The following is a 20,321-nucleotide window of genomic DNA, read 5'->3' as shown; positions in this document are numbered from 1 at the left end:
TTGCTGCACAGCCCTACAGAAATCAAACACAGTATTTTACTAATTTTTGTTACACCCCTCGAAATTAGGATGCAAAAGCAAGTCTTCAAAAAGGGAAAATGGTTTGTCAGAGTCAATGTGTCAAATTAAAGGTTAGGGATGCAGCAGCTGACGACCTCGACATAGCATTACAAAAATCAACCTTGGTAGAATTAGAATAGTCCTTAGGCGAAGCCCTGTATGGTCTTATTTACGACAACGCATCTAACCACCTACGAGCAAACCCTGACAACAGTTTAGTTACACATATACCACTTTTACACATATACCAATGGTTAGCCTAAAGTCAGTTGGCACAGAAAACAGCTTGAATACAACCACAGACGTCAGAGGAAAAGCTCAAACAAGAAACAGACCCTCGTCTTGCTCTGTTTGACCGAGAACCAGCAATGAAGAGATTAAAGTCAAGGCAAATTTCCTCCATCCTGTCTGTATAAGCCCTGACTGACAGACATCACCGCAACAGGTTGGCCCTCTGCTCTAGCCGCCGGGAAAATGCCTCACACAAATCCTCTCTCTGCCTAAACAAATCTCTTCTGCCTGGCTCCAAAGAAGTGTGGCCTTTTTGGTCCTGCCTAAATCGCCCAAGATCTGTGAAACGGAACGTTGCAGGGTATCCATGAACAAATGAGGCTATGAGGATGGTTCTACAGCATGTTAGTGTGGAGGAGTGCATGTGATGAGTCATTTGTTAGTCCGCTCTCTCCTGCCTGTGCAATGCAACCAACAAGATCTGGATGCCGTCATTGACTAGGCTAGGTTGTGTGTGGAGAACTGGAAAGGTGTCGTGCAGTGGACCTCGAAGACGACAAGAAGAGGAAAGCTGAGAATCTCAGCTTTTAGCTTTACCGGAAGCTGCTGGCGGGCCTTAAATCTGTGCTGGTTGTGGTTTTTTTATTGCATACCTGGCATGGAAAACTCCAAAGCTAACGTTTTGGCCCTATTTTTGCAAGTTTTCTAAATGAGGCCCAGGGTCTTATTGCCTCAGTCAGGGAAGATACAAGTGTGTTACCAGCAAAAATGGCAGTGGTGGGATTTGAACCCACGCCTCCCGAGACACTGGAGCCTTAATTCAGCGCCTTTGGTCGCGGTGTGGCAGGCAAAAGCCAAGCCTGTTTGGTTGTCCCCAGGAAAATAGCATGCCAAGCAGTCCTCGTTAGTATAGTGGACAGTATCTCCGCCTGTCACGCGGAAGACCAGGGTTCGATTCCCTGACGGGGAGATGGTGCAGGTGCCTCTTATTTTCTTCAATTACCATCTTGTTGAAATTTCAGAAGTGACCACAGTATCCTTCTCCGAATGTTGTGATGTTGTTGATTCAAAACAGTGAGGATGGTTCTACAGCATGTTAGTGTGGAGTCATTTGTTAGTCTGCTCTCTCCTGCCTGTGCAATGCAACCAACAAGATCTGGATGCCGTCATAGACTAGGTTAGGTTGATCTTCAAACGACATGTTGATAAACATACAACCTCGACCATCTTTTAGCTTTACCGAACGCTGCTGGCGGGTCTTAAATCTGTGCTGGTTGTGTTTTTTTTATTGCATACCTGGCATGGAAAACTCCAAAGCTAACGTTTTGGCCCTATTTTTGCAAGTTTTCTAAATGAGGCCCAGGGTCTTATATACCTCTATACCTTACAACCCTACAAGATGGCCGCCGTGAGCAACGTGAGTTGAGACCGTCTCTACACAAGTCCCAGTATGTAAGGTTAATAATGGCATAAACGCTCCAGTGATACAATAATTTAAGTCGTTTTCGTTGTATATATCCACCTCTCTGCAATTGGTGAGATATATACTCCTCACGAGGGTGATTTGGCGGAAGATAAGGTGCCTCGAACGCCGAGTGACTCATTGTTCACCTGCAAACATGCCACAACGCGGATCAAAGGAGTCAAAACGTGGCCGTGATCAATTGTCCTCCAGTGATTTGGATGAAAAAGCAACGTTTACTCCGGACGATCGAAAAATGTTGCAAGCTATGGTTGAAAAACTTGGAAAATTGGACATTTTGGATTAACTAAAAACTGACGTTTCAGAGCTGAAAAAATCAGTCGAGCACAATCACGCTGAAATGGTGGAGATAAAAAAGGAACAGACAACGCTAAAAGTTGAGTTAACAAGCCTGAAACTCGAAACTACAAGACTGACAACGGAGAACGAGAAATTAAAGGCAGACTTGTTGGAACTCCGCTGCAGGAGCATGCGGGACAACCTGCTAATCATGGGAATTAGCGAAGATGGAGGAGAAACTTACGGCATTGCGGAGAACCTCGTCAGAGCCTTTCTGCAGGAGCAACTCGGCATCCCGGAGGAAGAAGTTAAGAGGATCCAGATGGAGCGAGCACACAGGATTGGCAGACGCAAGGAGGATGCTATACCGAGACCTATGCTTGTAAAGTTTACTAACTCCAAATGCAAAGACGAAATGCTTGCTGTCTCCAGAAGACTGAAAGGTACTAAATTCTTCATGACCAGCCAATATCCAATTGAGGTGGTGGAGAAACGACGTAAGTTGATTCCAATTATGAAGTCATTTAGGCAAAAAGGACAACAAGCTCGTCTTGTTGTGGATAAACTGTACATTAACGGTGAGCTGTACAGAAGCATGTGAGGAACAATAACAATGTCGCGCAGTGATTGCGTCATCGCGACATCACCATGGTAACGACTTGACGGATATGTTTTGACATTTTGTTTGTGGAGCTTTTTAGTTTATTCTGGGACTGGACAATGTAGTTAGATGTTGGCAAACGGTCAGCGAATTATATATTTTGGGGGTTATATGTTTGTTTGTCTTGGGTGCTGTGGTGTGAATGGTATGTCTGTGGGTTTATTAGAGGGGATATTGGTTTCCTTGGAAATAGCAAGTGATGCTGCAGTTTTTAGTTACAAGATTTTCATGTCTATGAAACTTATGGTATTAAGAGAATCAATAAAATATACAATGAATTTACTCAGATTATATGATTTATAGGAACGATAATGAAGTTGGAATAATTAGTTATAATTGCAATGGTCTTGCAGACAACAGAAAAAGAAAACTTATATTTATGTGGCTGAATGAAAAAAAACAAGATCTTTTTTGTCTTCAAGAAACGCATTCAACACATTTAGATGAAGAAAAATGGAGAAAAGAATGGGATGGTCCAATTTTCTTTTCACATGGTTACAGAAATTCAAAAGGTGTTATGATTTTGATAAAAAAAAACTTTAATTTTCAATTTAACTCTATGGAAAAAGACTCACAAGGACGTTGGCTAATATTAAATATGATTATTCAAGGTCAAAAGATGTGTGTTTTCAATCTGTATGGGCCAAATGTTGATGAACCTTCCTTTTTTGAAGAAATAAGTGACATGTTGCAAGAACAACAAGGGGAAATTATTATTGTGGGGGACTTTAACGTTGCTTTGGATAAAGTTCTGGACCGAAAAGGGAATTTTTCAATGGATTATCATCCTCAATCTTTACAAAAGATTCAAAATGTTATGGATGCATTTGATTTAATTGATATCTGGAGATTCAAAAACCCTAGGTTAGTACGGTATACATGGAGAAGACAAAACCAGGCAAGTCGTATTGACTATTTTTTGATATCATTTTCATTGCTAAACAAAGTGACTGCAATAGCAATCGATGATAACTTGCGTTCTGATCATAATTGTATAGGAATAAATATTGCAATTGAAGATAATACACGTGGGCCCGGATATTGGAAGTTTAATCAAATGCATCAACAGGATGATGAATTTATCGAAAAAACAAAGCAATTTATTACTGATTTTTTTTTAAATAATGTAGGATCTTCAAATCCCCAAATAGTCTGGGAAGCCTTCAAATGTTGTTTTAGAGGATATGCCATTGCATACTCTTCATGGAAAAAAAAAAAAATTAAAGCGGCAGAACAGGAATTAAAGAAAGAAATTGAGGATTTACAAAAAAACATTGACAGTAATGATAATCTAACTAGTGAGCAACTGAATACCTTTACAGCCAAACAAGAGGAGTTAGCAGATTTAGTTGAAAAACAATTATTGAAAAGTTATGACTGCAACAGAGCAATCTTGATGAAAAAAGGTGAGAAGTGTTCAAAATTCTTTTTAAATATCCAAACAAAAATTCGTTCTGAAAAGAACATTTCCAAGCTTATTAAAACAAATGGAAAGGTATTGGATACACACACCACATTGTTGAAAGAAATGGAAAATTACTTTAAAAACATTTTTTCTAATCCAGTAATCCCTCCTGAAACTACAACTTTTTTTTCAGAAAATTATGAAAGAAAATTGAATTCGGAAGAAAGCCATTCATGTGAAGGCCTCATTAGAGAGGAAGAACTTGTGGAAGCTGTTAAATCTTTTCATCCAGGGAAAACCCCAGGATTAGATGGAATACCTATTGAGGTTTATCAAGTATTTTATGAAGATCTTAAGAAACCATTACTTTCTAGTTTTAATTACTCATATGAGACAGGTTTTTTGTCCAACACTCAAACAGAAGGTCTTATTTCCTTATTATTGAAACAGGAAATAAATGGTCAGTATAAAGACCCAGTTCATCTAAAAAATTGGAGACCAATAACACTTCAGTGTTATGATGCTAAAATCCTGGCAAAATGTTTGGCTACACGACTTAAGTCTGTTTTGTCAAATATTATTCACCAAGATCAATCAGGCTTCCTACAAGGAAGAAATATAGGAACCAATATTACACAGTTATTAGAAATTATAGAGAATTATAATATGGAAAATAAAAGAGGATTAATTTTTGTAGCCGACCTGGAGAAGGCTTTTGACAAAATTAGCTTGGATTTTATTTGTAAACGCTTAGTTTTTTTCAATTTTGGCTACTCCGTATTACACTGGATCAATACGCTATATAATAAAACTAATTGTAGAATTATCAATAATGGATACATCTCTGGGACAATACCTCTATTAAGAGGTCTAAAACAAGGGTGCCCTTTGTCTCCATACTTATTTATTATTGCTATGGAAATATTGGCGATTAAAGTTAGATTGAATAAAAATATTGAAGGGCTCAGTAGTAATAATATTGAAAGTAAAATAACAATGTATGCAGACGATACAAGCTTCTTTATAAGCCCCAATCCTCATTGTCTGCAAAACCTTCTTGATCTTTTGGACATATTTTCACAGCAATCTGGGCTTAAGCTAAATTATAATAAATGTAAAATATTAAGGATCGGAAATCTAAAGGGAACGTCCTTTCGAATGGAATGCAAAGTGCCTGTTTTGTGGACAGATGGACCAGTTAACATACTTGGTGTTGTTGTCCCAGAGAACCTGGAAGATCTAGGCTCAGTAAATTATGATAATCGACTAAGAAAGCTGGATAAAATTATGCAATTATGGAAAGGGAAATCCTTAACCTTGTATGGTAAAATATCTATTGTCAACTCGTTAATTATTCCTCAATTTATTTATTTGTTTTTGTCATTACCAGCTCCATCACAAAACTTTTTTAATATTTATGAGCGGAGGGTCTTCGATTTTGTCTGGGACGGCAAACCAGAAAGGATTAAAAGAAAGGTTTTGTACAATGAATATGAATATGGGGGCTTGAAACTTCTCAACCTTGAAGCTATGTGTCTGTCTTTAAAAGCATCAATTGTTCCAAAGATGTATTTAAACACTGAGTGGTACACAAGTGTCCTGTTGGACAGAAAACATGTATTGTATCAAAAGAAATTGTATCCTTTTTTACAAGTGATCCCCTCCCATTTTCCTTATGTAGAGAGTCTGCTGGGAAACATGGCGGGGTTCATAAAGGAAACAATCCACTCATGGTGGTGTTTTCAATTTTGTGTACCAGAAAAAAGAGATGATATTTTGCAGCAAATAATATGGATGAACTCTAATATTGTAATAGATGGAAAGCCTTTCTTTTGGAAAAATATGTTTGAAAGAGGAATCATTTTTGTCAATGACATTATCAATGAGAATGGAAAAATTATGAAATATGATGAATTTACAACTATGTATGGTGATGCTTGTTCAAGCTTTTCATTTAATCAACTAACTGGAGTCATTGGGAAAAGATGGAAACAAATTAATTATGGAACTACTAAATTATTAGTTTGTAAACCCTTAATAAGAAATTCTAGTTGGCAAAAAGGAACTAAAATAAATAGAAAAATATATAAGTTTTATTTAATAAAGAAATCTTTGAAGGCTGCCCCATACAACACATATGGAAAATGGGAGGACTTTTTTGACTGCCCGTTGCCGTGGGATGCAATATTCAAATTAATCTACAAAACCACTATCGATGTGCAAAATCGTTATTTTCAAATTAAAACTATTTATAACTTCCTACCCACGGGAAAAATGTTAAAAATATGGAATATGACAGAGTCAGATGATTGCCGATTTTGTTGTCAGGAGCCTGAATCCACCTTACATTTGTTTTGGTATTGTCATATTGTGTCTTCATTTTGGGTGGAAGTTGAAAAAATGTGTTTAAAGATTGGTTTGTTTATGAAGCTTGATGTGGTTTCTGTTATTTTAGGAGAGTTCATTGACAATCATGATTTACTCAATTTAATTATAGTACTCGGTAAAAGGTTTATTTTTAAGGCAAAAAACAGATATTCACTTAGTATTTCTTTCTTTAAAACATTTATTCAGTATTTTTTAACTTTAGAAAATTATATGGTTGAAAACGATAATGATGCCAAAAAACATAGAAAAAGATGGGAAGTCCTCAAAGGCTTATTTTGAAAATGTAATTTTGTTTATATATGATATGCAATCTGTTGTTGTATTCCCTATTTTAAGTGTACATAAATGAAGGTATGTGTTGCTGACTTCGACTTGGATGTGATGTGGACTGTACATGGGTGCTTAATTTGAAAATGTATTTTTGTTTGTGGATTGTATGCAACCTGTTGTGTTCCCTGGTTTTTGGTGTACATGGGTGAAGGTGTGTGTTGCTGAGCCCGATCTGGACGTAATCTGAACTGGACCTGGTTTTAAGAACCCTTTTGAACAATCTGATTTCATTGACAACCCGGTCTGGTGAAGTTAAGGTCCTTTGTTTGTTTTGTTTGAAAGTAAAACAAATTTAAAAACAATTACATAAAAAATAGTGATTAGTGAAAATGTTAGTGGACCAGCACCACACACAATCATGTGTGCTCGAATGACTGTATCCCTTGCAGACTGTATTGTTCTATACTGTAGGAACCAGAAGTTGTTGTTTTTTTAATAACAGAAAGAGACAGCTCCTTTTGTGTAAATGAGTGTGGATGAGTGTGAATGGGGGAGGGAGGGTTTTCTTGGGTTGATGCACTAATGGTAAGTGTATCTTGTGTTTTTTTTAAAATGTTGTTTGAAATAAATTAAAAAAAAAATAATAATAATAATAAAAAAAAATAATCGCCGCGCTCTCCGGGGGTGGGGGGGGGCTCGTGGGGGCCCTGTTGCCGGTGGGGCGGGGGCGGTCTTCCCGTCCGGTTGCGGGGGGTCTCCGGGCCCCTCGGGCGGGGCGTCCCGCCTTTCTGTCCGTGTGGGGTGTGGTCTCTCGCTGGCTTGGGGTCTGGCTTCCCCCTGTTTTTCTCGTGCCTTGTCCTCTGCCGGGTGCGTCTGTCTGCGGCCTGCTGCTGGCCCTTGTGGGCGGCACGGTGGGCCAGGCTCTGGGGTTCCTGTCGCTGTCCGTCTTGGCTGCGTGGGGGCGGTGGCCCCTGGTTCCCTGGGCACCACACCTACTGTTTGTGAGATGGGTTCTCGGGGAGGCTGGGGCCGTACTCTGGCTCCCGCACACACTGGGAGTCAAATGTATTGTACATGCAAATTCACATATACTCACACACACACATACATACAGACATACATAGGTACCTACGCTCCCACATACATATACAAATAAATACAGTACATATTTACACACTCAAAGTTCGTACATCCACACGCACATTCATTATACAAACATACTGTATACACATACTGTACATATACATTCACTGTAAAAACATACATATACACATACTGTACATATACATTCACTGTACAAACACACACATACTACACATACATTCACTGTACAAACACACACATACATATACTGTACATATACATTCACTGTACAAACACACATTTACACATACTGTACATATACATTCACTGTTCAAACACACATACTGTATACACATACTGTACATATACATTCGCTGTACACACATATACACATACTGTACATATACATTCACTGTACAGGCACACATACACATACTGTACATATACAAGTACATATGCACACATACACTCATGCACATGATCACGTTTCATCAAACATATATTAACGTTGTTGCCCTAGGGTAAACTGGGTATAACACATGGCACACTGACAAAGCTTAACCTATTGTTACTATAACAATCTACAAGGTTAAGGTTGCTTCTCTTTCTTCCCCTCCATTTTTCTGCATTCTTTCGTATCTCAAGTTATCATTACGTATATGTATTGTTGCATTTGAACAATTGTATTGTTGATAATAAAGGTAAAGTACTGGTATTGTTTATTATCAATAGCACTATTTCTATTGGTATTCATATTGCTCCATTTTTAGTGTAATAATGCTCATTGTCATTTCTGTATTTTTTTTTTTTAAATTTTCGCTAACTGCTTATTTGCTATTACTTTTACCATCATATTTGTACATGTCGTATTTGCTGATGTTGCTCTGTTGTTGTTGTTGTTGTGTTTGCTGTTGTTGTTTTTGTCTCTCTGTCTAATCCCCCTCTTGTCCCCACAATTCCCCCCTCTGTCTTCCTTTTTCTCTCTTTCTATCCCCTCCTGCTCCGGCCCGGCTGCACCAAATGATAATATAAATACATTTAATAAAGTCAAAATACAAGTAAGGCAACAAGAAAAGTATCCTACACTTCTCTTTTGTAAAGTAAATCTGAACAGCCGATATGGGCATCTACATCTGCTATATGATTTGCCCGAGAAGCTGGGCAGGACATTATAAAATAAAAAATAAAAAAAATAAAAAAATTTAAAAAAAAATTTAAAAAATGAGGCCCAGGGTTTTATTGCCTCAGTCAGGGAAGATACAAGTGTGTTACCAGCAAACATGGCAGTGGTGGGATTTGAACCCACGCCTCCCGAGACACTGGAGCCTTAATTCATCGCCTTTGGTCGCGGTGTGGCAGGCAAAAGCCAAGCCTGTTTGGTTGTCCCCAAGAAAATAACATGCCAAGCAGTCCTCGTTAGTATAGTGGACAGTATCTCCGCCTGGCACATTTTTTGGGCCAAATTTGAGCAATGTCCCCATTGCCTTTATGGAAAATGTCAACGATAATGATTTGTATATCATGAGCATAAAACATGGAAGTCACATAAGTTAATTATAAATTGCCTGCTCTGAGAAAGGGTCGGATAGCTTTGCCTGACCGGGAATCGAATCCTGGCCGCGGCGGTGAAAGCGCCGAATCCTAGCCACTAGACCACCAGGGAGTTGATCACTGGTTCAGACACTGGTCTCCTGCATGGTTTCTTGACAAATGTGTGAAGCACCCATTGTATTCATATACCATGTCAGAAATGCGAATTGTCTTCTTTGAACCGGGGTAACTTTTGTGTCTTAGTGAAGTGATAACCACTACACTATGGAAACTGCTGCATGAATTTGGACTTGGGTGTGGAAAAATTGTACAATAGTAACAAAAAAGAACAGACTTTCCTTCCTCATGTCTTCTTTTGTCTTCTTAGTGTAGTCCGTGTTGAGGATAAGGTTGTTGTTTCCACACAATGTCACCAGACAGGCCAACTCCCTCCTGCTGGTCGCACCGTGCGGGCCAGTGATACATCCTATCACTGCGGTGTCATCCAAATACAGAAACAGATAAAAGTGGCCTGAATGTCTTAAGTAGGGGCGGAGATCTTCAAACGACATGTTGATAAACATACAACCTCGACCACCTTTTAGCTTTACTGGATGCTGCTGGCGGGCCTTAAATCTGTGCTGGTTGTCTTTTTTTTATTGCATACCTGGCACGGAAAACTCCAAAGCTAACGTTTTGGCCCTACTTTTGCAAGCTTTCTAAATGAGGCCCAGGGTCTTATTGCCTCAGTCAGGGAAGATACAAGTGCGTTAACAGCAAAAATGGCAGTGGTGGGATTTGAACCCACGCCTCCTGAGAGACTGGAGCCTTAATCCAGCGCCTCAGACCGCTCGGCCACACTACCCTCAATCCAAGTTTTCGGAGGATCAATTTGTCCGGATTATGAGATAGCAGAAATATGGAATAGCAACACTCTGGTCGCGGTGTGGCAGGCAAAAGCCAAGCCTGTTTGCTTGTCCCCAGGAAAATATCATGCCAAGCAGTCCTCGTTAGTATAGTGGACAGTATCTCCGCCTGTCACGCGGAAGACCAGGGTTCGATTCCCTGACGGGGAGATGGTTCAGGTGCCTCCTATTTCCTTCAATTACCTTCTTGTTGAAATTTCAGAAGTGACCACAGTATCCTTCTCCGAATGTTGTGATGTTGTTGATTCAAAACAGTGAGGATGGTTCTACAGCATGTTAGTGTGGAGGAGTGCATATGATGAGTCATTTGTTAGTCTGCTCTCTCCTGCCTGTGCAATGCAACCAACAAGATCTGGATGCCGTCATTGACTAGGTTAGGTTGATCTTCAAACGACATGTTGATAAACATATAACCTCGACCACCTTTTAGCTTTACCGGACGCTGCTGGCGGGCCTTAAATCTGTGCTGGTTGTGTTTTTTTTATTGCATACCTGGCATGGAAAACTCCAAAGCTAATGTTTTGGCCCTATTTTTGCAAGTTTTCTAAATGAGGCCCACGGTCTTATTGCCTCAGTCAGGGAAGATACAAGTGTGTTACCAGCTAAAATGGCAGTGGTGGGATTTGAACCCACGCCTCCCGAGAGACTGGAGCCTTAATTCAGCGCCTTTGGTCGCGGTGTGGCAGGCAAAAGCCAAGCCTGTTTGGTTGTCCCCAGGAAAACAACATGCCAAGCGGTCCTCGTTAGTATAGTGGACAGTATCTCCGCCTGTCACGCGGAAGACCAGGGTTCTATTCCCTGACGGGGAGATGGTGCGGGTGCCTCTTACTTTTTTCAATTACCATCTTGTTGAAATTTCAGAAGTGACGACAGTATCCTTCTCCGAATGTTGTGATGTTGATGATTCAAAACAGTGAGGATGGTTCTACAGCATGTTAGTGTGGAGGAGTGCATATGATGAGTCATTTGTTAGTCTGCTCTCTCCTGCCTGTGCAATGCAACCAACAAGATCTGGATGCCGTCATTGACTAGGTTAGGTTGATCTTCAAACGACATGTTGATAAACATACAACCTCGGCCACCTTTTAGCTTTACCGGACGCTGCTGGCGGGCCTTAAATCTGTGCTGGTTGGGGTTTTTTTATTGCATACCTGGAATGGAAAACTCCAAAGCTAACATTTTGGTCCTATTTTTGCAAGTTTTCTAAATGAGGCCCAGGGTCTTATTGCCTCAGTCAGGGAAGATACAAGTGTGTTACCAGCAAAAATGGCAGTGGTGGGATTTGAACCCACGCCTCCCGAGAGACTGGAGCCTTAATCCAGCGCCTTAGACCGCTCGGCCACACTACCCTCAATCCTTACTTTCGGAGGATCAATTTGTCCGCATTATGAGATCGTAGAAATACTGAATAGCAACACTTTGGTCGCAGTGTGGCAGGCAAAATATCATCCAAGGCAGTCCTCGTTAGTATAGTGGACAGTATCTCCGCCTGTCACGCGGAAGACCAGGGTTCGATTCCCTGACGGGGAGATGGTTCAGGTGCCTCTTATTTTCTTCAATTACCATCTTGTTGAAATTTGAGAAGTGACCACAGTATCCTTCTCCGAATGTTGTGATGTTGATGATTCAAAACAGTGAGGATGGTTCTACAGCATGTTAGTGTGGAGGAGTGCATATGATGAGTCATTTGTTAGTCTGCTCTCTCCTGCCTGTGCAATGCAACCAACAAGATCTGGATGCCGTCATTGACTAGGTTAGGTTGATCTTCAAACGACATGTTGATAAACATACAACCTCGGCCACCTTTTAGCTTTACCGGACGCTGCTGGCGGGCCTTAAATCTGTGCTGGTTGGGGTTTTTTTTATTGCATACCTGGAATGGAAAACTCCAAAGCTAACATTTTGGTCCTATTTTTGCAAGTTTTCTAAATGAGGCCCAGGGTCTTATTGCCTCAGTCAGGGAAGATACAAGTGTGTTACCAGCAAAAATGGCAGTGGTGGGATTTGAACCCACGCCTCCCGAGAGACTGGAGCCTTAATCCAGCGCCTTAGACCGCTCGGCCACACTACCCTCAATCCTTACTTTCGGAGGATCAATTTGTCCGCATTATGAGATCGTAGAAATACTGAATAGCAACACTTTGGTCGCAGTGTGGCAGGCAAAATATCATCCAAGGCAGTCCTCGTTAGTATAGTGGACAGTATCTCCGCCTGTCACGCGGAAGACCAGGGTTCGATTCCCTGACGGGGAGATGGTTCAGGTGCCTCTTATTTTCTTCAATTACCATCTTGTTGAAATTTGAGAAGTGACCACAGTATCCTTCTCCGAATGTTGTGATGTTGATGATTCAAAACAGTGAGGATGGTTCTAAAGCATGTTAGTGTGGAGGAGTGCATATGATGAGTCATTTGTTAGTCTGCTCTCTCCTGCCTGTGCAATGCAACCAACAAGATCTGGATGCCGTCATTGACTAGGTTAGGCTGATCTTTAAACGACATGATGATAAACATACAACCTCGACCACGTTTTAGCTTTACCGGACGCTGCTGGCGGGCCTTAAATCTGTGGTGGTTGTTTTTTTTTAATTGCATACCTGGCATGGAAAATTCCAAAGCTATTTGTCGGCATTATGAGATAGCAGAAATATGAAATAGCAACACTTTGGTCGCGGTATGGCAGGCAAAATATCATCCCAAGCAGTCCTCGTTAGTATAGTGAACAGTATCTCCGCCTATCACGCGGAAGACCAGGGTTCGATTCCCTGACGGGGAGATGGTTTAGGTTCCTCTCATTTTCTTCAATTACCATCTTGTTGAAATTTGAGAAGTGACCACAGTATCCTTCTCCGAATGTTGTGATGTGTGGACTCGGGTGTTGCTGCACAGCCCTACAGAAATCAAACACAGTATTTTACTAATTTTTGTTGCACCCCTCGAAATTTGGTCCTGCCTAAATCGCCCAAGATCTGTGAAACGGAACGTTGCAGGGTATCCATGAACAAATGAGGCTATGAGGATGGTTCTACAGCATGTTAGTGTGGAGGAGTGCATATGATGAGTCATTTGTTAGTCTGCTCTCTCCTGCCTGTGCAATGCAACCAACAAGATCTGGATGCCGTCATTGACTAGGCTAGGTTGTGTGTGGAGAACTGGAAAGGTGTCGTGCAGTGGACCTCGAAGACGACAAGAAGAGGAAAGCTGAGAATCTCAGGCACATTTTTTGGGCCAAATTTGAGCAATGTCCCCATTGCCTTTATGGAAAATGTCAACGATAATGATTTGTATATCGTGAGCATAAAACATGGAAGTCACATAAGTTTATTATAAATTGCCTGCTCTGAGAAAGGGTCGGATAGCTTTCCCTGACCGGGAATCGAACCCGGGCCGCGGCGGTGAAAGCGCCGAATCCTAGCCACTAGACCACCAGGGAGTTGATCACTGGTTCAGACACTGGTCTCCTGCATGGTTTCTTGACCAATTTGTGAAGCACCCATTGCATTCATATGCCATGTCAGAAATGCGAATTGTCTTCTTTGAACCGGGGTAACTTTTGTGTCTTAGTGAAGTGATAACCACTACACTTAGGAAACTGCTGCATGAATTTGGACTTGGGTGTGGAAAAATTGTACAATAGTAACAAAAAAGAACAGACTTTCCTTCCTCATGTCTTCTTTTGTCTTTTTAGTGTAGTCCGTGTTGAGGATAAGGTCGTTGTTTCCACACAATGTCACCAGACAGGCCAACTCCCTCCTGCTGGTCGCACCGTGCGGGCCAGTGATACATCCTATCACTGCGGTGTCATCCAAATACAGAAACAGATAAAAGTGGCCTGAATGTCTTAAGTAGGGGCGGAGATCTTCAAACGACATGTTGATAAACATACAACCTCGACCAGCTTTTAGCTTTACTGGATGCTGCTGGCGGGCCTTAAATCTGTGCTGGTTGTGTTTTTTTTATTGCATACCTGGCATGGAAAACTCCAAAGCTAACGTTTTGGCCCTATTTTTGCAAGTTTTCTAAATGAGGCCCAGGGTCTTATTGCCTCAGTCAGGGAAGATACAAGTACGTTACCAGCAAAAATGGCAGTGGTGGGATTTGAACCCACGCCTCCTGAGAGACTGGAGCCTTAATCCAGCGCCTTAGGTCGCGGTGTGGCAGGCAAAAGCCAAGCCTGTTTGGTTGTCCCCAGGAAAATAGCATGCCAAGCAGTCCTCGTTAGTATAGTGGACAGTATCTCCGCCTGTCACGCGGAAGACCAGGGTTCGATTCCCTGACGGGGAGATTTTGCAGGTGCCTCCTATTTCCTTCAATTACCATCTTGTTGAAATTTCAGAAGTGACCACAGTATCCTTCTCCGAATGTTGTGATGTTGTTGATTCAAAACAGTGAGGATGGTTCTACAGCATGTTAGTGTGGAGGAGTGCATATGATGAGTCATTTGTTAGTCCAGGGTCTTATTGCCTCAGTCAGGGAAGATACAAGTGTGTTACCAGCAAAAATGGCAGTGGTGGGATTTGAACCCACGCCTCCCGAGAGACTGGAGCCTTAATTCAGCGCCTTTGGTCGCGGTGTGTTAGGCAAAAGCCAAGCCTGTTTGGTTGTCCCCAGGAAAATAACATGCCAAGCAGTCCTCGTTAGTATAGTGGACAGTATCTCCGCCTGTCACGCGGAAGACCAGGGTTCGATTCCCTGACGGGGAGATGGTGCGGGTGCCTCTTACTTTTTTCAATTACCATCTTGTTGAAATTTCAGAAGTGACCACAGTATCCTTCTCCGAATGTTGTGATGTTGATGATTCAAAACAGTGAGGATGGTTCTAAAGCATGTTAGTGTGGAGGAGTGCATATGATGAGTCATTTGTTAGTCTGCTCTCTCCTGCCTGTGCAATGCAACCAACAAGTTCTGGATGCCGTCATTGACTAGGTTAGGTTGATCTTCAAACGACATGATGATAAACATACAACCTCGACCACCTTTTAGCTTTACCGGACGCGGCTGGCGGGCCTTAAATCTGTGCTGGTTGGGTTTTTTTTATTGCATACCTGGCATGGAAAACTCCAAAGCTAACGTTTTGGCCCTATTTTTGCAAGTTTTCTAAATGAGGCCCTGGGTCTTCTTGCCTCAGTCAGGGAAGATACAAGTGTGTTACCAGCAAAAATGGCAGTGGTGGGATTTGAACCCACGCCTCCCGAGAGACTGGAGCCTTAATCCAGCGCCTTAGACCGCTCGGCCACACTACCCTCAATCTATGCATTCGGCGGATCAATTTGTCGGCATTATGAGATAGCAGAAATATGAGATAGCAACACTTTGGTCGCGGTGTGGCAGGCAAAATATCATCCCAAGCAGTCCTCGTTAGTATAGTGGACAGTATCTCCGCCTGTCACGCGGAAGACCGGGGTTCGATTCCCTGACGGGGAGATGGTTTAGGTTCCTCTCATTTTCTTCAATTACCATCTCGTTGAAATTTGAGAAGTGACCACAGTATCCTTCTCCGAATGTTGTGATGTGTGGACTCGGCGTTGCTGCACAGCCCTACAGAAATCAAACACAGTATTTTACTAATGTTTGTTGCACCCCTCGAAATTAGGATGCAAAAGCAAGTCTTCAAAAAGGGAAAATGGTTTGTCAGAGTCAATGTGTCAAATTAAAGGTTAGGGATGCACCAGCTGACGACCTCGACATAGCATTACAAAAATCAACCTTGGTAGAATTAGAATAGTCCTTAGGCGAAGCCCTGTATGGTCTTATTTACGACAACGCATCTAACCACCTACGAGCAAACCCTGACAACAGTTTAGTTACACATATACCACTTTTACACATATACCAATGGTTAGCCTAAAGTCAGTTGGCACAGAAAACAGCTTGAATACAACCACAGACGTCAGAGGAAAAGCTCAAACAAGAAACAGACCCTCGTCTCGCTCTGTTTGACCGAGAACCAGCAATGAAGAGATTAAAGTCAAGGCAAATTTCCTCCATCCTGTATAAGCCCTGACTGACAGACATCACCGCAACAGGTTGGCCCTCTGCTCTAGCCGCCGGGAAAATGCCTCACACAAATCCTCTCTCTGCCTAAACAAATCTCTTCTGCCTGGCTCCAAAGAAGTGTGGCCTTTTTGGTCCTGCCTAAATCGCCCAAGATCTGTGAAACGGAACGTTGCAGGGTATCCATGAACAAATGAGGCTATGAGGATGGTTCTACAGCATGTTAGTGTGGAGGAGTGCATGTGATGAGTCATTTGTTAGTCTGCTCTCTCCTGCCTGTGCAATGCAACCAACAAGATCTGGATGCCGTCATTGACTAGGCTAGGTTGTGTGTGGAGAACTGGAAAGGTGTCGTGCAGTGGACCTCGAAGACGACAAGAAGAGGAAAGCTGAGAATCTCAGCTTTTAGCTTTACCGGAAGCTGCTGGCGGGCCTTAAATCTGTGCTGGTTGTGTTTTTTTTATTGCATACCTGGCATGGAAAACTCCAAAGCTAACGTTTTGGCCCTATTTTTGCAAGTTTTCTAAATGAGGCCCAGGGTCTTATTGCCTCAGTCAGGGAAGATACAAGTGTGTTACCAGCAAAAATGGCAGTGGTGGGATTTGAACCCACGCCTCCCGAGACACTGGAGCCTTAATTCAGCGCCTTTGGTCGCGGTGTGGCAGGCAAAAGCCAAGCCTGTTTGGTTGTCCCCAGGAAAATAGCATGCCAAGCAGTCCTCGTTAGTATAGTGGACAGTATCTCCGCCTGTCACGCGGAAGACCAGGGTTCGATTCCCTGACGGGGAGATGGTGCAGGTGCCTCTTATTTTCTTCAATTACCATCTTGTTGAAATTTCAGAAGTGACCACAGTATCCTTCTCCGAATGTTGTGATGTTGTTGATTCAAAACAGTGAGGATGGTTCTACAGCATGTTAGTGTGGAGTCATTTGTTAGTCTGCTCTCTCCTGCCTGTGCAATGCAACCAACAAGATCTGGATGCCGTCATAGACTAGGTTAGGTTGATCTTCAAACGACATGTTGATAAACATACAACCTCGACCACCTTTTAGCTTTATCGAACGCTGCTGGCGGGCCTTAAATCTGTGCTGGTTGTGTTTTTTTTATTGCATTCCTGGCATGGAAAACTCCAAAGCTAACGTTTTGGCCCTATTTTTGCAAGTTTTCTAAATGAGGCCCAGGGTCTTATATACCTCTATACCTTACAACCCTACAAGATGGCCGCCGTGAGCAACGTGAGTTGAGACCGTCTCTACACAAGTCCCAGTATGTAAGGTTAATAATGGCATAAACGCTCCAGTGATACAATAATTTAAGTCGTTTTCGTTGTATATATCCACCTCTCTGCAATTGGTGAGATATATACTCCTCACGAGGGTGATTTGGCGGAAGATAAGGTGCCTCGAACGCCGAGTGACTCATTGTTCACCTGCAAACATGCCACAACGCGGATCAAAGGAGTCAAAACGTGGCCGTGATCAATTGTCCTCCAGTGATTTGGATGAAAAAGCAACGTTTACTCCGGACGATCAAAAAATGTTGCAAGCCATGGTTGAAAAACTTGGAAAATTGGACATTTTGGATGAACTAAAAACTGACGTTTCAGAGCTGAAAAAATCAGTCGAGCACAATCACGCTGAAATGGTGGAGATAAAAAAGGAACAGACAACGCTAAAAGTTGAGTTAACAAGCCTGAAACTCGAAACTACAAGACTGACAACGGAGAACGAGAAATTAAAGGCAGACTTGTTGGAACTCCGCTGCAGGAGCATGCGGGACAACCTGCTAATCATGGGAATTAGCGAAGATGGAGGAGAAACTTACGGCATTGCGGAGAACCTCGTCAGAGCCTTTCTGCAGGAGCAACTCGGCATCCCGGAGGAAGAAGTTAAGAGGATCCAGATGGAGCGAGCACACAGGATTGGCAGACGCAAGGAGGATGCTATACCGAGACCTATGCTTGTAAAGTTTACTAACTCCAAATGCAAAGACGAAATGCTTGCTGTCTCCAGAAGACTGAAAGGTACTAAATTCTTCATGACCAGCCAATATCCAATTGAGGTGGTGGAGAAACGACGTAAGTTGATTCCAATTATGAAGTCATTTAGGCAAAAAGGACAACAAGCTCGTCTTGTTGTGGATAAACTGTACATTAACGGTGAGCTGTACAGAAGCATGTGAGGAACAATAACAATGTCGCGCAGTGATTGCGTCATCGCGACATCACCATGGTAACGACTTGACGGATATGTTTTGACATTTTGTTTGTGGAGCTTTTTAGTTTATTCTGGGACTGGACAATGTAGTTAGTTGTTGGCAAACGGTCAGCGAATTATATATTTTGGGGGTTATATGTTTGTTTGTCTTGGGTGCTGTGGTGTGAATGGTATGTCTGTGGGTTTATTAGAGGGGATATTGGTTTCCTTGGAAATAGCAAGTGATGCTGCAGTTTTTAGTTACAAGATTTTCATGTCTATGAAACTTATGGTATTAAGAGAATCAATAAAATATACAATGAATTTACTCAGATTATATGATTTATAGGAACGATAATGAAGTTGGAATAATTAGTTATAATTGCAATGGTCTTGCAGACAACAGAAAAAGAAAACTTATATTTATGTGGCTGAATGAAAAAAAACAAGATCTTTTTTGTCTTCAAGAAACGCATTCAACACATTTAGATGAAGAAAAATGGAGAAAAGAATGGGATGGTCCAATTTTCTTTTCACATGGTTACAGAAATTCAAAAGGTGTTATGATTTTGATTAAAAAAAACTTTAATTTTCAATTTAACTCTATGGAAAAAGACTCACAAGGACGTTGGCTAATATTAAATATGATTATTCAAGGTCAAAAGATGTGTGTTTTCAATCTGTATGGGCCAAATGTTGATGAACCTTCCTTTTTTGAAGAAATAAGTGACATGTTGCAAGAACAACAAGGGGAAATTATTATTGTGGGGGACTTTAACGTTGCTTTGGATAAAGTTCTGGACCGAAAAGGGAATTTTTCAATGGATTATCATCCTCAATCTTTACAAAAGATTCAAAATGTTATGGATGCATTTGATTTAATTGATATCTGGAGATTCAAAAACCCTAGGTTAGTACGGTATACATGGAGAAGACAAAACCAGGCAAGTCGTATTGACTATTTTTTGATATCATTTTCATTGCTAAACAAAGTGACTGCAATAGCAATCGATGATAACTTGCGTTCTGATCATAATTGTATAGGAATAAATATTGCAATTGAAGATAATACACGTGGGCCCGGATATTGGAAGTTTAATCAAATGCATCAACAGGATGATGAATTTATCGAAAAAACAAAGCAATTTATTACTGATTTTTTTTTAAATAATGTAGGATCTTCAAATCCCCAAATAGTCTGGGAAGCCTTCAAATGTTGTTTTAGAGGATATGCCATTGCATACTCTTCATGGAAAAAAAAAAAAATTAAAGCGGCAGAACAGGAATTAAAGAAAGAAATTGAGGATTTACAAAAAAACATTGACAGTAATGATAATCTAACTAGTGAGCAACTGAATACCTTTACAGCCAAACAAGAGGAGTTAGCAGATTTAGTTGAAAAACAATTATTGAAAAGTTATGACTGCAACAGAGCAATCTTGATGAAAAAAGGTGAGAAGTGTTCAAAATTCTTTTTAAATATCCAAACAAAAATTCGTTCTGAAAAGAACATTTCCAAGCTTATTAAAACAAATGGAAAGGTATTGGATACACACACCACATTGTTGAAAGAAATGGAAAATTACTTTAAAAACATTTTTTCTAATCCAGTAATCCCTCCTGAAACTACAACTTTTTTTCCAGAAAATTATGAAAGAAAATTGAATTCGGAAGAAAGCCATTCATGTGAAGGCCTCATTAGAGAGGAAGAACTTGTGGAAGCTGTTAAATCTTTTCATCCAGGGAAAACCCCAGGATTAGATGGAATACCTATTGAGGTTTATCAAGTATTTTATGAAGATCTTAAGAAACCATTACT

The 20,321-nt window shown here is 41.2% G+C and overlaps 12 non-coding genes across 12 annotated transcripts; 7 read left to right on the top strand and 5 right to left on the bottom strand.

Moving 5' to 3' along the window:
- Positions 1–1,189: 1,189 nt before the first annotated feature.
- trnad-guc (transfer RNA aspartic acid (anticodon GUC)) lies at positions 1,190–1,261 on the top strand. Its single transcript has one exon. It is a non-coding gene; the product is annotated as a tRNA-Asp (tRNA).
- An 8,912-nt stretch (positions 1,262–10,173) lies between these two features.
- On the bottom strand, positions 10,174–10,255 carry trnal-aag (transfer RNA leucine (anticodon AAG)). Its single transcript has one exon. It is a non-coding gene; the product is annotated as a tRNA-Leu (tRNA).
- Positions 10,256–10,394: 139 nt separating this feature from the next.
- trnad-guc (transfer RNA aspartic acid (anticodon GUC)) lies at positions 10,395–10,466 on the top strand. Its single transcript has one exon. It is a non-coding gene; the product is annotated as a tRNA-Asp (tRNA).
- A 1,117-nt stretch (positions 10,467–11,583) lies between these two features.
- On the bottom strand, positions 11,584–11,665 carry trnal-aag (transfer RNA leucine (anticodon AAG)). The gene has a single exon. It is a non-coding gene; the product is annotated as a tRNA-Leu (tRNA).
- A 109-nt stretch (positions 11,666–11,774) lies between these two features.
- trnad-guc (transfer RNA aspartic acid (anticodon GUC)) lies at positions 11,775–11,846 on the top strand. The gene has a single exon. It is a non-coding gene; the product is annotated as a tRNA-Asp (tRNA).
- A 459-nt stretch (positions 11,847–12,305) lies between these two features.
- trnal-aag (transfer RNA leucine (anticodon AAG)) lies at positions 12,306–12,387 on the bottom strand. Its single transcript has one exon. It is a non-coding gene; the product is annotated as a tRNA-Leu (tRNA).
- A 109-nt stretch (positions 12,388–12,496) lies between these two features.
- Positions 12,497–12,568, top strand: trnad-guc (transfer RNA aspartic acid (anticodon GUC)). Its single transcript has one exon. It is a non-coding gene; the product is annotated as a tRNA-Asp (tRNA).
- Positions 12,569–13,674: 1,106 nt separating this feature from the next.
- trnae-uuc (transfer RNA glutamic acid (anticodon UUC)) lies at positions 13,675–13,746 on the bottom strand. The gene has a single exon. It is a non-coding gene; the product is annotated as a tRNA-Glu (tRNA).
- Positions 13,747–14,525: 779 nt separating this feature from the next.
- Positions 14,526–14,597, top strand: trnad-guc (transfer RNA aspartic acid (anticodon GUC)). The gene has a single exon. It is a non-coding gene; the product is annotated as a tRNA-Asp (tRNA).
- A 347-nt stretch (positions 14,598–14,944) lies between these two features.
- Positions 14,945–15,016, top strand: trnad-guc (transfer RNA aspartic acid (anticodon GUC)). The gene has a single exon. It is a non-coding gene; the product is annotated as a tRNA-Asp (tRNA).
- A 458-nt stretch (positions 15,017–15,474) lies between these two features.
- Positions 15,475–15,556, bottom strand: trnal-aag (transfer RNA leucine (anticodon AAG)). Its single transcript has one exon. It is a non-coding gene; the product is annotated as a tRNA-Leu (tRNA).
- Positions 15,557–17,023: 1,467 nt separating this feature from the next.
- Positions 17,024–17,095, top strand: trnad-guc (transfer RNA aspartic acid (anticodon GUC)). Its single transcript has one exon. It is a non-coding gene; the product is annotated as a tRNA-Asp (tRNA).
- The last annotated feature ends 3,226 nt before the right edge of the window (positions 17,096–20,321 follow it).

Source organism: Entelurus aequoreus, linkage group LG26 (assembly GCF_033978785.1).
Source record: "Entelurus aequoreus isolate RoL-2023_Sb linkage group LG26, RoL_Eaeq_v1.1, whole genome shotgun sequence".
In the NCBI taxonomy this organism is placed as follows: Eukaryota; Metazoa; Chordata; class Actinopteri; order Syngnathiformes; family Syngnathidae; genus Entelurus; species Entelurus aequoreus.
This window is presented reverse-complemented; position numbering and strand designations above follow the sequence as displayed.